Below are 16,098 nucleotides of genomic sequence, written 5' to 3' on the forward strand. Positions count from 1 at the left end.
GGGGTATATGTTTCAACATGAGAAAAAAAGTAACCCGTAAGAAGGGTGTATCTTTCAAATTGAGAAAACAACCCCAAAAAAAAACCACGTAAGATGGGAATATCTTTCAACATGAGAAAACAATCCCAAAAAAAGTGGTATATTTTTTAATACGAGAAAACAACCCTATAATAGGGGTATATTTGTCAATATTAGAAAATAACCCCGTAAGAGGGTATATTTGCCAATGTTAGAAAACAACCCCTATGAGGGGTATATCTTTCAAAATGAGAAAACAAGTCCAAAAAATTGGTATATTTGTCAATATAAGAACACAACCACGTAAGAGGGTTATATTTATCAATATTAGAAAACACCCTCGTAAGAGAGGTATATTTGTCAATATTAGAAAACAAGCTCGAAAGAGGGGTATATCTTTCAACATGAGAAACAACCCCAAAAAAGTGGTATATTTGTCAATATGAGAAAACAACCCCGTAAGAGGGGTATATTTGTCAATATCAGAAAATAACCCCGTAAGAGGGGTATATTAATCAATATTAAAAAAAAAAACCCGTAAGAAAGGTATATCTTTCAAAATAAGAAAACAACCCCAAAAAAGTGGTGTATTTGTCAACATGAGAAAACAAGCACGTAAGAGGGGTATATTTATCAATATTAGAAAACATCCCCCGTAAGAGGGCTATATCTTTCAACAGGAGAAAACAACCCCAAAAAGTGGTATATTTATTAATACGAGAAAACAACACCATAAGAGGGGTATATTTGTTAATATTAGGAAACAACCCTGTAAGACAGGTATATCTTTCAAAATGAACAACAACCCCAAAAAAATAGTATATTTTTTCATATGAGAAAACAACCACGAAAGAGGGTTATATTTATCTATATTTGAAAACAACCTCGTGAGAGTGGTATATTTTTCAACATGAGAAAACAACCCCAAAAAAGTGGTATAGTTTTTAATACGAGAAAACAACCCCGTAAGAGAGTTAAATCTTTGAAAATAAGAAAACAAACCCAAAGAAGTGGTATATTTGTCTACATGAGAAAAACAAGACCGTAAGAGGGGTATATTTATCAATATTAGGAAACAACCCCATAAGAGGGGTATATCTTTCAACATGAGAAAACAATCGAAAAAAAAGTTGTATATTTTTTAATACGAGAAAAAAAGCCCATAAGAGGGGTAAATTTGTCAATATTAGAAAATAACCCCGTAAGAGGGTATATTTGCCACTGTTAGAAAACAACCCCGTAAGAGGGGTATATCTTTCAAAATGAGAGGAAATGTCAAAAAAAGTGGTATATTTGTCAATATGAAAAAACAACCACGTAAGAGAGTTATATTTATCAATATTAGAAAACACCCCTGTAAGAGAGTTATATTGGTCAATATTAGAAAACAATCCCGTAAGAGGGGTATATCTTTCAATACGAGAAAATAACCCCAAAAAAGTGGTATATTTTTTAATACGAGAAACCAACCCCGTAAGAGGGGTATATTTATCAATATTAGATTACAACCCGTAAGAGAGTTATATCTTTCAAAATGTGAAAAGAGCACTGTAAGAGCGGTATATTTGTCAATATGAGAAAACAACCCGGTAAGAGGGGTATATTTGTTAATATTAGAAAAGAACCCTGTAAGGGGGGTATATTTGTGAATATTAGAAAACAACCCCGTAATAGGGAAATATTTGTCAATATTAGAAAACAACCCCGTAAGTGAGGTATATCTTTCAAAATGAGAAAACAACCACGTAAGAGGGTTATATTTATCAATATTAGAAAACACCCCCGTAAGAGAGGTATATTTGTCAATATTAGAAAGCAACCTTGTAAGAGGGGTGTATATTTCAACATGAGAAAAAACCCAAGAAAGTTGTATATTTTTTAATACAAGAAAACAATCCTGTAAAAGAGGTAAATTTGTCAATATTAGAAAACAACCCCGTAAGAGGGTATATTTGCCACTGTTAGAAAACAACCCCGTAAGAGGGGTATATCTTTCAAAATGAGAGAACAAGTCCAAAAAAATGGTATATTTGTCAATATGAAAAAACAACCACGTAAGAGGGTTATATTTATCATTATTAGAAAACACCCCTGTAAGAGAGTTATATTGGTCAATATTAGAAAACAACCCTGTAAGAGGGGTATATCTTTCAAAATGAGAAAACAACCCTAAGAAAGTGGTATATTTGTTAATATGAGAAAACAACCCCGTAAGAGCGGTATATTTGTCAATATGAGAAAACAACCCCGTAAGAGGGGTATATTTGTGAATATTGGAAAACTACCCCGTAAGAGGGGTATATTTGTCAATATTAGAAAACAACACCGTAAGAGAGGTATATCTTTCAAAATGAGAGAACAACCCCAAAAAAGTGGTATATTTATCAATATGAGAAAACAACACCGTAAGAGATGTATATTTGTCAATATCAGAAAACAACCCCGTAAGAGGGGCATATCTTTCAACATGAGATAAAAACCCCAAAAAAGTGATATATTTGTCAATATTAGAAAACAACCCCGTAAGAAGGGTATGTATGTCAATATTAGAGAGTAACCCAAAAAGAGGGGTATATCTTTCAACATAAGAAAACAACCCCAAAAAAGTGGTATATTTTTTTAATACGAGAAACCAACCCCGTCAGAGGGGTATATTTGTCAATATTAGATAACAACCCGTAAGAGCGGTATATTTGTCAATATGAGAAAACAACCCGGTAAGGGGGGTATATTTGTTAATATTAGAAAAGAACCCTGTAGGGGGGGTATATTTGTGAATATTAGAAAATAACCCCGTAATAGGGAAATATTTGTCAATATTAGCAAACAACCCCGTAAGAGAGGTATATCTTTCAAAATGAGAAAACAACCACGTAAGAGGGTTATATTTATCAATATTAGAAAACACCCACGTAAGAGAGGTATATTTGTCAATATTAGAAAGCAACCTCGTAAGAGGGGTGTATATTTCAACGTGAGAAAAAACCCAAGAAAGTTGTATATTTTTTAATACGAGAAAACAATCCTGTAAGAGAGGTAAATTTGTCAATATTAGAAAACAACCCCGTAAGAGGGTATATTTGCCACTGTTAGAAAACAACCTCGTAAGAGGGGTATATCTTTCAAAATGAGAGAAAAAGTCCAAAAAAATGGTATATTTGTCAATATGAAAAAATAACCACGTAAGAGGGTTATATTTATCATTATTAGAAAACACCCCTGTAAGAGAGTTATATTGGTCAATATTAGAAAACAACCCCGTAAGAGGGGTATATCTTTCGAAATGAGAAAACAACCCTAAGAAAGTGGTATATTTGTTAATATGAGAAAACAACCCCGTAAGAGCGGTATATTTATCAATATTAGAAAATAACCCCGTAAGATGGGTATTTCTTTCAACATGGGAAAACAACCCCAAAAAAGTGGTATATTTGTCAATATGAGAAAACAACCCCGTAAGAAGGGTATATTTGTCAAAATTAGAAAACAACACCGTGGTAGGGGTATATCTTTCAACATGAGAAAACAACCCCAAAAAAGTGCTATATTTGTCAATATGAGAAAACAACCCCGTAAGAGGGGTATATCTTTCAACATGAGAAAACAACCCCAAAAAGTGGTATAGTTGTCAATATGAGAAAACAACCCCGTAAGAGAGTTATATTTATCAATAATAGAAAACAACCCCGAAGAGGGTTATATCTTTCAACATGAGAAAACAACCCCAAAAAGTTGGTATAGTTGTCAATATGAGAAAACAACCCCGTAAGAGAGTTGTATTTATCAATAATAGAAAAGAACCCCAAAAAAGTGGTATATTTGTCAACATTACAAAACGACCCCGTAAGAGGGATATATTTGTCAATATTAAGAAATAACACCGTAGAAGTTGTATATCTTTCAATATGAGAAAACAACCCCAAAAAAGTGGTATATTTGTCATTATAAGAAAACAACCCGTAAGAGGGGTTTATTTGTTAATATTAGAAAACAGCCCCATAAAAGAGGTATATCTTTCAACATGAGAAAACAACCCCAAAATAGTGGTATAGTTGTCAATGTGAGAAAAAAACCTCGTAAGAGAGTTATATTTATTAGTAATAGAAAACAACCCCGGAAGAGGGGTATATCTTTCAACATTGAGAAAACAATCCTAAAAAAGTGGTATATTTGTCAACATTAGAAAATGACCCCGTAAGAGGGGTATATTTGTCAATATTAGAAAACAACACCGTAAAAGGGATATATATTTCAACATATGAGAAAACAATCCCAAAATAGTTGTATATTTGTTAATATGAGAAAACAACCCCGAAAAATGTGTATATTTGTCAATATTAGAAAACAATCCTGTAAGAAGGGTATATCTTTCAACATGAGAAAACAACCCCAAAAAATTGGTATATTTGCCAATATGAAAAAACAACCCCGTAAGAGGGGTATATTTGTCAATATTATAAAACACCCGGTAAGATGGGTATATTTGTCAATATTAGAAAACAAGCGCGTAAGAGGGGTATATCTTTCAACATGAGAAAACAACCCCAAAATAGTGGTATATTTGTTAATATGAAAAACAACCCCGTCAGAGGGGAATATTTGTCAATATTAGAAAACAAACCCGGAAGAGGAGTATATCTTTCAACATGAGAAAACAACCCCAAAACAGTGGTGTATTTGTCAATATTAGAAAACAATCCCATAAGAGGGGTTTTTCTTTCAACATGAGAAAAAATAACCCCAAAATAGGGGTATATTTGTCAATATTAGAAAACCACCCCTTAAGAGGGGTATATCTTTCAACATAAGAAAACAACCCCGAAAAAGTGGTATATTTGTCAATGTGAGAAAACAACCCCATAAAAGGGGTATATTTATCCATATTAGAAGACAACCCCGTAAGAGGGGTATATCTTTCAACATGAGAAAATAATCCCAAAAAAATTGGTTTATTTGTTAACATGAGAAAACCACCCCGTAAGAGGGGTATATTTGTCAATGTTAGAAATCAACCCCGTAAAAGGGATATATATTTCAACATATGAGAAAACAACCCCAAAAAAGTGGTACATTTGTCAATATAAGAAAACAACCCCGTAAGAGGGGTTTATTTGTCAATATTAGAAAATAACCCCATAAAAGGGGTATATCTTTCAACATGAGAAAACAACCCCAAAAAAGTTGTATAGTTGTCAATATGAAAGAACAACCAAGTAAGAGAGTTATATTTATCAATAATAGAAAACTACCCCGGAAGAGGGGTATATCTTTCAACATGAGAAAACAACCCCAAAAAGTTGGTATAGCTGTCAATATGAGAAAACAACCCCGTAAGAGAGTTATATTTATCAATAATAGAAAACAACCCCAAAAAAGTGGTATATTTGTCAACATTACAAAACGACCCCGTAAGAGGGATATATTTGTTAATATTAGGAAATAACACCGTAGAAGTTGTATATCTTTCAATATGAGAAAACAACCCCAAAAAAGTGGTATATTTGTCAATATAAGAAAACAACCCGTAAGAGGGGTTTATTTGTCAATATTAGAAAACAGCCCCATAAAAGAGGTATATCTTTCAACATGAGAAAACAACCCCAAAATAGTGGTATAGTTGTCAATGTGAGAAAATAACCTCGTAAGAGAGTTATATTTATCAGTAATAGAAAACAATCCCGGAAGAAGGGTATATCTTTCAACATTGAGAAAACAATCCTAAAAAAGTGGTATATTTGTCAACATTAGAAAATGACCCCGTAAGAGGGGTATATTTGTCAATATTAGAAAGCAACACCGTAAAAGGGATATATATTTCAACATATGAGAAAACAATCCCAAAATAGTTGTATATTTGTTAATATGAGAAAACAACCCCGAAAAATGTTTATATTTGTCAATATTAGAAAACAATCCTGTAAGAAGGGTATATCTTTCAACATGAGAAAACAACCCTAAAAAATTGGTATATTTGCCAATATGAAAAAACAACCCCGTAAGAGGGGTATATTTGTCAATATTATAAAACACCCAGTAAGAGGGGTATATTTGTCAATATTAGAAAACAAGCGCGTAAGAGGGGTAAATCTTTCAACATGAGAAAACAACTCCAAAATAGTGGTATATTTGTCAATATGAAAAACAACCCCGTCAGAGGGGAATATTTGTCAATATTAGAAAACAAACCCGGAAGAGGAGTATATCTTTCAACATGAGAAAACAACCCCAAAACAGTGTTGTATTTGTCAATATTAGAAAACAATCCCATAAGAGGGGTTTTTCTTTCAACATGAGAAAAAATAACCCCAAAATAGGGGTATATTTGTCAATATTAGAAAACTACCCCTTAAGAGGGGTATATCTTTCAACATGAGAAAACAACCCCGAAAAAGTGGTATATTTGTCAATATTAGAAAACAAGCGCGTAAGAGGGGTAGATCTTTCAACAGGAGAAAACAACCCCAAAATAGTGGTATATTTGTCAATATGAAAAACAACCACGTCAGAGGGGAATATTTGTCAATATTAGAAAACAAACCCGGAAGAGGAGTATATCTTTCAACATGAGAAAACAACCCCAAAACAGTGGTGTATTTGTCAATATTAGAAAACAATCCCATAAGAGGGGTTTTTCTTTCAACATGAGAAAAAATAACCCCAAAATAGGGGTATATTTGTCAATATTAGAAAACTACCCCTTAAGAGGGGTATATCTTTCAACATGAGAAAACAACCCCGAAAAAGTGGTATATTTGTCAATGTGAGAAAACAACCCCGTAAAAGGGGTATATTTATCAATATTAGAAAACAACCCCGTAAGAGGGGTATATCTTTCAACATGAGAAAATAATCCCAAAAAAATTAGTTTATTTGTTAACATGAGAAAACCACCCCGTAAGAGGGGTATATTTATCAATGTTAGCAATCAGCCCCGTAAAAGGGATATATATTTCAACATATGAGAAAACAACCCCAAAAAAGTGGTACATTTGTCAATATAAGAAAACAACCCCGTAAGAGGGGTTTATTTGTCAATATTAGAAAACAACCCCATAAGAAGGGTATATCTTTCAACATGAGAAAACAACCCCAAAAAAGTTGTATAGTTGTCAATATGAGAAAACAACCAAGTAAGAGAGTTATATTTATCAATAATAGAAAACTGCCCCGGAAGAGGGGTATATCTTTCAACATGAGAAAACAACCCCAAAAAGTTGGTATAGTTGTCAAGATATGAAAACAACCCCGTAACAGGGGTTTATTTATCAACATTAGAAAAGAACCCCGTATGAGGTGTATATCTTTCAACATGAGAAAATAACCCCAAAAAAGTGGTATATTTGTCAATATGAGAAAATAATAACGTAAGAGGGGTGTATCTTTCAACATGAGAAAACAACCCCAAAAAAGTGGTATAGTTGTCAATATGAGAAAACAACCCTGTAAGAGAGTTATAATTATCAATAATAGAAAACAACCCCGGAAGAGGGGTATATCTTTCAACATGAGAAAACAACCCCAAAAAGTTGGTATAGTTGTTAATATGAGAAAACAACCCCGTAAGAGAGTTATATTTATCAATAATAGAAAACAACCCTGGAAGAGGGGTATATCTTTCAACATTAGAAAATAACCCCAAAAAAGTGATATATTTCTCAATATTAGAAAACAAGTGTGTAAGAGGGGTATATCTTTCAACATGAGAAAACAACCCCAAAATAGTGGTATAATTGTCATGATGAAAAACAACCCCGTAAGAGGGTTATATTTATCAATATTAGAAAACAACTCCGTCAGAGGGGAATATTTGTCAATATTAGAAAACAAACCCATAAGAGGAGTATATCTTTCAACATGAGAAAACAACCCAAAAACAGTGGTATATTTGTCAATATTAGAAAACCACCCCGTAAAAGGGGAATATCTTTCAACATGAGAAAATAACCCTGAAAATGTGGTTTATTTGTCAATATGGGAAAACAACCCCATAAAAGGGGTATATTTATCAATATTAGAAAACAACCTCGTAAGAGGGGTATATCTTTCAACATGAGAAAACAATCCCAAAAAAATTGGTTTATTTGTCATCATAAGAAAACCACCCTGTAAGAGGGGTATATTTGTCAATGTTAGAAATCAACCCCGTAAAAGGTATATATATTTCAACATATGAGAAAACAACCCCAAAAAAGTGGTATATATTTTAATTTGAGAAAACAACCCCGAAAAAGGTGTATATTTTTCATTATTCAAAAACAACCCTGTAAGAAGGGTATATCTTTCAACATGAGAAAACAACCCCAAATAAGTGGTACATTTGTCAATATGAGAAAACAATTCCCCATAAGAGGGGTATATTTGTCAATATTAGAGAACAACCCCGCAAGAGGGGTATATCTTTCAACACTAAGAAAACAACTCCAAAATACTGGTATATTTATCAAGATGAAAAACATCCCCGTAAGAGGGTTATATTTATCAATATCAGAAAATAACCCCGTAAGAGGGTAATATTTGTCAATATTAGAAAAAAATCTCGTAAGAGGGGTTTTTCTTTCAACATGAGAAAAAACAACCCCAAAACAGGGGTATATTTGTCAATATTAGAAAACCACCCCTTAAGAGGGGTATATCTTTCAACATGAGAAAACAATCCCGAAAAAGTGGCATATTTGTCAATATGAGAAAACAACCCCGTAAGGGGGGTATATTTATCAATATTAGGAAACAACCCAGTAAAAGGGGTATATCTTTCAACATTAGAAAACAACCCCAAAAAAGTGGTATATTTCTCAATAATAGAAAACAAGCGCGTAAGAGGGGTATATTTGTTAACATTAGAAAACATCCCCGTAAGAGTGGTATATCTATCAATATTAGAAATGAACCCCGTAAGAGGGTTATATCTTTCAACATGAGAAAACAACCCCAAAAAAGTGGTATATTTGTCAATAGGATAAAACAACCCCGTAAGAGGGGTATATTTGTCAATATTACAAAACAATCCAGTAAGAGAGGTATATTTGCTAATATTAGAAAACAACCTCGTAAGAGGGATATATCTTCTAACATGAGAGAACAACCCCAAACAAGTGGTATATTTGTCAACAAGAGAAAAGAACCCGGTAAGAGTGGTATATCTTTCAACATGAGAAAACAACTCAAGAAAAGTGGTACATCTGTCAATATTAGAAAACAATCCCGTAAGAGGGGTATATTTGTCAATATTAGAAAAAAACCCTATAATAGGGATATGTCTTTCAACATGAGAAGACAACGCCAAAAAAGTGGTATATTTGTCAATAGGAGAAAACAACCCCGTAAGCGGGGTATATTTATCAATATTAGAAAATAATCCCGTAAGAGGGGTATCTTTGTCAATATTAGAACAAATTCTCGTAAGAGGTGTATATTTATCAATATTAGAAAACAACCCCGTAAGAGGGGTACATCTTTCAACATGAGAAAACAACCCCAAAAAAGTGGTATATTTTTTAATATGAGAAAACAACCCCGAAAGAGGGGTATGTTTGTCAATATGAGAAAACAACCTCGTAAGAGGGGTATATTTATCAATATTAGAAAACAATATTAGAAAATAACCCTTTGAGAGGGGTATATTTATCAATATTAGAAAACAACCCTGTATGAGGGGTATATTTTCAATATTAGAAAACAACCCCGTAAGAGGGGTATATTTGTCAATATTAGAAAACAACCCCGTAAGAGGGGTATATCTTTCAAAATGAGAAAACAACTCCAAAAAAGTGGTATATTTGTCAATGTGAGAAAACAAACCCGTAAGAGAGGTGTAATTCTCAATATTAAAAAATAAACCCGTAAGAGAGGTATATTTGTCAATATCATAAAACAACCCCGTAAGAGGGGTATATCTCTCAATATGAGAGAACAACCCAAAAAAAGTGGTAAATTTGATAATGTGAGAAAACAACCCCGTAAGACGTGTATATTACTCGATGTTAGAAAACAACCCCGTAAGAGGGGTATTTTTATCAATATTAGAGAATAACTCTGTAAGAGGTGTATATTTGTCAATATTAGAGAACAACCACGTAAGAAGGGTATATTTGTCAATATGAGAAAACATCCCCGTAAGAGGGATATATTTGTCAATATTAGAAAACAACCCCGTAAGAGGAGCATATCTTTCAACATGAGAAAACAACCCCAAAAAAATGGTATATTTGTCAACATGAGAAAACAACCCCATTAGAGGGGTATATTTATTAATATTAGAAAACAACCCAGTAAGAGGGGTATATTTGTCAATATTAGAAAACAACCTCGTAAGAGGGGTATAATTTTTAACATGAGAAAAGAACCCCGTAAGAGGGGTATATCTTTCAACATGAGAAAACAACCCCAAAAAAGTGGTATATTTGTCAATATTAGAAAACAACCCCGTAAGAGGGGTATTTTTGTCAATATGAGAAAATAACCCTGTAAGAGGGGTATATTTGTCAATATTAGAAAAAACTCTGTAAGAGGGATATGTCTTTCAACATGAGAAAACAATCCCAAAAAAGTGGTATATTTGTCAACATGAGAAAACAAGCCCGTAAGAGGGGTATATTTATCAATTTTAGAAAACAACCCCGTAAGGGTGTTAATTAAGCTGCTCTTATGCTTTCAAGGTGCCCTCACGCTTTTCAGGACATTCTAAGTCCTTACTTAAGAGCTTGAGAAAACCTTGCCTTATGATTAAACCCTTAATGCAATATTAAATAGACACTTAAATATAATATTAGCCACTTTCAATTTTGATATTAAGATATGTTATGATCAAAATAGAGATCAATTAACCCTTAGATCATCAGGGACGAATAAAGCCATTAAAAACTTCCAACCTTTTCCACTGTCCGAAGTTGTGGTCAATAAAGTCAGAAACAAGATTGCCATCACTAGGCCATGAGGGTTTTTAATGGCAATATAAGAGAAGGATAGAGGGATCCAGGGATCACGAAAGTATCAAATTTCGTGATCAAATGATGCTTTCATTTCTAGCCCGTGATAGGCTATTTATGTAGCTACAATCTAAGGCAGTGAACCTATCGATGCAGACTAGCACTAATGGTGAGTATCAAGGTCGTATTCTCTGGAAAGGGTGACCTAGTACTACTGCAGCGTCTTACGTTATCTAACCTTAACAAAATTGATGAAGTTACTATTCTATGACTAGATGCAAGCTAAGTGATTAACTAAATGTCAAACAGTCTGCAAAGATTTAGTGAAACAATCAAAAGGAGAAAACAAATCTAAGGGGACCTAAGCTAGTTGGATTTTAGTGAATGTAGAGATTATATTGATTACCAATTTTGATTACCCGTGAGCGGATTCTAAATTAAATTCGATTTCTCTCTCGAGAATATTGAATTCCTAAACCTAAGAACCTAACGATGGAATCTCTTCCTAACGGTTGATTTTAGTTTAGCCTTAAGATTAAATCCACTACTATTAAGAGTTGTTAATTCTTAATCCAGCTAGTCAATTACCCTTATCTCTAAGTGATCATTAACCAGTTCTTGCTATTCAAATTTCCAATTATTAAATGAACTTCTCAATTACATAAAGCAATTTGAACAACACAATTCACAATGTCTCATGAATAATGCGATTTCTTACTAACAATGAAAGCAAGAAGAATACAAGCATTGATAATCAAAATCTCATAAACATTAAATGCAATCCAACAACAAAGGAACCCCAATTGGTTCAACAATTCTAGCTACTCATGCTAACAAATAACACAAAGTAAGGAACAAATACATAAAAGCAAATTGAAAACATGTACACCCTTCTTCTTCAAGTCAGATGAACAGCCCTAAATCCCCAAATCTGAATAATAAACCTAAAATTGCCTTTTGAATGCCTCCAAATCCACTCTTGATCTTCAATATGCGAAATAGTCTCCCAAAGTCAAATATCGAAGCCTGAAAAAGGGTGGCTCATGCGTGTATGTAAAATCTCAAGTCAGAAAATTGAACCCTAGCAAAATAATTTGATTTACCTATATAATTGTCCCAACAAAGCCGTGGTCAAGCCCGTGCTCTGCCCGTGCTGGACCTCCGAGTCTTGAAAAATAGCTATTCTCCCTGACAGTGATAGAGGCCGTGGTGGCCTCAGAAACCTTGCCTAAAGGACACTTTTGAGGGTCAAATGTCAATGGTTCAGCACGCCAAAGTCCAGGCCATGCTCAACCTTGAAGTGGTAGCCTTTGCTTAATTTTGATGGGTTCTGGTCCGTATTTGCACGTATCTCCCTCGACTACTGATAATGTCCATTGATAATCACCTGTAACATGAAAAGAACCAAAACACAGGTGATTCTAGCAGAAAACAAGATAACTATGCAAAAAAATGGAAATAATTGGGCATATAAACATGTGTATAACAATGCATATTAATTCACCCCACACTTAAGCTTTTGCTTATCCTCAAGCAATCAATAATTCAATACATATACAAGCAATAATCACCCCTCAAAATCCATGCTAAAGTTCACAACTTAACCTTATTCAACATATAAAGAATGAGACTCAAGTAGCTAAACAAATCATACACCTTCAAAGAAGAACTATAGTAATACCATCTCGAAGTACAACTTATATGACAACTCAGCATTAAAGACCATGAACCATTGCCTCATAGGAATCTCTCAAATCACTCACAGTATTTATAGGTAAACATGAAAATTCCCTCAATACGACTGCACAAAACCTGTTTACCATAAGCCTGTTTATAAACCCCATCTTCGCTACTATGAATAAATGAATACTAAAATCAAAGGGTCTTTACAAGGATTGAAATGTGGCTAAGGTAAAAGGTAAGAAGAAGTGTAAAGTATACTGAAAAGTCATGTAATTATTTAGAATGAATGCTTTAGGAGCTGAATGCCAAATCAACCAAAGTACTCACTAAGCCTTATTTGAAATAGAGGATGCTCAAAAGTATTAAATCCAAAAGAAAAAAGAGCTAAGAAATAAGTCTAAAAGATTTTTTTTTTCTTCTTCTTCTTTTTTTCTTTTTTTTATATATGCCACAACAGCTTACATAGGGGCTACATGGTTAATGACACAAATAACAAGAATAGTTATACAATTTGGATTGAAGGGAGCATCAAAGAATGATTAAAAAGACTAAGTGAATTTATAACAAAATTAGGCACTATGATTCCATAAAAGAAGAAGCATAACACATAATTACTCAGTATACAGGATGAAAGAAAATATAAATATAGAGAATGGTATAGATGTAGTGTATAGCTGCAAATCATGAAGAAAAGATTAAGGCTCAAAAGTGGCTGACTAATGGAAACAAAAGGTAGGCTTTTGGCTAGATGTGGTAAATCCTAAGTTGCCCAAATCATCTAATGGTATTCAAAGATTCATGTAACCTCAACAAGAGCAAGTTCTAGAAACAACATTAAGTAAAGCGCATACTCAAACAAGAAAAATCATGAGCACAATTTGCAATGGATGCTCAAATTTTGGTTCAAAACTCACGTTTGAAGTGGCTAAAATTTGCAATTGGTTCCTAGACTTATCAATTGAATCATCACATAAATTGTATAAGATATTGGCATAATCAAAGTTCAAAGATAAAGGCTGAAAATTTGCAAAGAACTCAAGCAACACCGAGTGTTCCTTGCTTCTTAACTAAGAACCCGGCCAAAGTGACATATTGAATACAATGAGATTATTTTCCAAGAACAAAAATCGAAAGGGACAATCAATTACTAGTGTGTAAATTAAGTCATTAATTACAAAAGAATAAACTAAGCTTAAATGACATGAAGAACCTAGGTCCTAACATCGTAAGAACAGTCCATTATCATTGCCTAAACAATCAAGGGATAATAAAAGCACAGATTCCCACCCCACACTTGAATAGAACACTGCCCTCAGTGTTAGAATAAAATGGGTATATAACATAGCTAGCACATAAGAAGAGTGAAGATCATATTAAATGTACATAGCATAAGGGCAAGGCAAAGTTTTCTACTAAAATAACATAAGATGAAAGAAAAATGAAAGAAGATAAAATAAAATGAAAATGCAAAAGAAACGAAAATAAAATAAAATAAAAATAAAAATAAAGAAAGAAAATAAAAAGGAAAAGGAAAAGATCCATGAAACAACCTGCTAGATCAAACTCAATGTCATCAATGAATCGCTGAGATTATGCTCCAGAATCCGCCATCTTTTATATCTGCTCCGCCATGAGGTCCGTTTGGGTGGCCTGCCTATGCAATCCATCCATAAGCTGCTAGAGCATATCATTTATCCCCTGGAACTGTGCCCTAGTCTCATCTTGAAACTACCCAAACTCCTTTCTATGCTGCACAAACTCAGTATAGTGCTGCTGCTATAAATCACAAACTCGATCTAGTCGGTCAGCCAAAGCACTAATCTGAGCACTCGATGTCCCTACAAAGTAAGAAGGGGAAGCTCCAGATGTAGGCATAAATACTCTGGCTGGGTTAGGAATCCTAACATCTAGAATCTTAGCAGTAGGGTCTTAGGCTTCTAGACCTACTGCCTCTCTAGCCTCCTTGATTATTGCACTGACGAGCCTATACTAAATGCCATGTGGGTGTCGAGTGGCTATGATCATCTGCATGTTGATCATCTGTCTAACCCCTAATGGTGTCATGTCACCAATCTGAGAAAGCTCAGCTAGACAGTCGTCCAATACATCCAACCTCTTGGCCAATCTAGTCACATATTGGCCAAAGCAGCAATGCATTTTCTTATGGGCGTCGACTATAAAGGAACGGACTTGACGAGCAAATAAATATCCCATGTCAAGCTTCTTATGGTGTTGCATAGCCTAGAGAATGAGTACATCGGTCTGTGTGACCGCTCTAAAACTATCTCCTCGGCTTGTAATAGTGTAAGCTAAAACTGTATGAAGATAGCGAAGATGATTCGGAAGGCTAGACGCCTTAGACCTGCTGGAATAATACGATTCTGGCCTGAGTACTATTAAATCCCATATGGTGTCGTACGAGATGCGGTGGACATAGATGCATCCTTGATACTCCTCATTTGAGATCTCTTGCCCAGTCCATAAATCCAAGTGCATCCCGAACTGTAGAACTGACATTGAGCCCTCCCTTCCTCCAAGTCTGAAGTAAACTGCATTAGGCTGATGCTAGTTTGTGATATGTTGCTATAGGAAGAAGGTGCTTAGGAATTCAATGGTGAGCTCACGGTAGGTAGGCTCAATGATGTCGAAGAAGCGTGCGTAAGGCAGTGTGTCAAACAATGCACGAACATCCTGAGCCAATCCCACTCTCTCCAGGGATACAAAGTCAATGCATCGTCCGGCCATTACTTGCTTCTATCTCATGACTTGGAAGCGGCTCTCGTTATCAGCATTTTAAAATGTCCATAAGCAATGTCGACCAAGTGCGGCTGGATTTGCAGCTGTTGTTCTTCTTGCTCGGACTAGTTGTTGTTGTGGTGGGGTTGCTGGTGGTTGCCCAGATGAAGGTGAAGTAGAAGAAGAAGTTCCCTTGCCACGCGAGCGCTTGCTAGTAGCAGCGCTTTGTGGTTGCTGGCGACGGGATTGATCTCAGTCCCTCATATTGCCTAGTACAATCAATCATTAGTAATGGAACAAGAAATCAAGTTAACACAAATTCCATCAAAAATTTAGTAGCATAACGGCTAGAAATTGATTAACATAAAACTTTAGGCTTAAAACTAAGACTAAAACCTCAATTTCCTACAGAAAACTAATGCCCAATGGCATTTCTAGCCCACAATATTACTCACCAAATAAATAGAATTTATGCTACGAATTTATCAAAATAAAATGCCAGTTAATTTACTACTCCCAAAACCCACACTTAGCATGTCATTATTAAAATCATACAAATACAGCAACTAATCTGAGCTAAATATAATCCAAATCAAACTCGAGCAATGTAAATAAATAAATAAATAAACCAATCAAAGCAATAAATATTGACAAATAATAGAACATATCAAAATATCCTAAATAATAAAAAAATTACATTAAGAACTCAAACTTAACCAAATAAAAGGCAAAAGGT

General features: G+C 34.3%; 1 long non-coding RNA gene across 1 annotated transcript; it reads right to left on the minus strand.

Moving 5' to 3' along the window:
* Positions 1-11,690: 11,690 nt before the first annotated feature.
* On the minus strand, positions 11,691-15,618 carry LOC125369891. The gene is made up of 3 exons (XR_007215578.1): positions 14,177-15,618; positions 12,047-12,330; positions 11,691-11,969 (listed from the first exon to the last, which is right to left on the minus strand). It is a non-coding gene; the product is annotated as an uncharacterized LOC125369891 (long non-coding RNA).
* Between the last annotated feature and the right edge of the window lie 480 nt (positions 15,619-16,098).

Source organism: Ricinus communis, chromosome 4, assembly GCF_019578655.1.
Source record: "Ricinus communis isolate WT05 ecotype wild-type chromosome 4, ASM1957865v1, whole genome shotgun sequence".
Taxonomy (NCBI): Eukaryota; Viridiplantae; Streptophyta; class Magnoliopsida; order Malpighiales; family Euphorbiaceae; genus Ricinus; species Ricinus communis.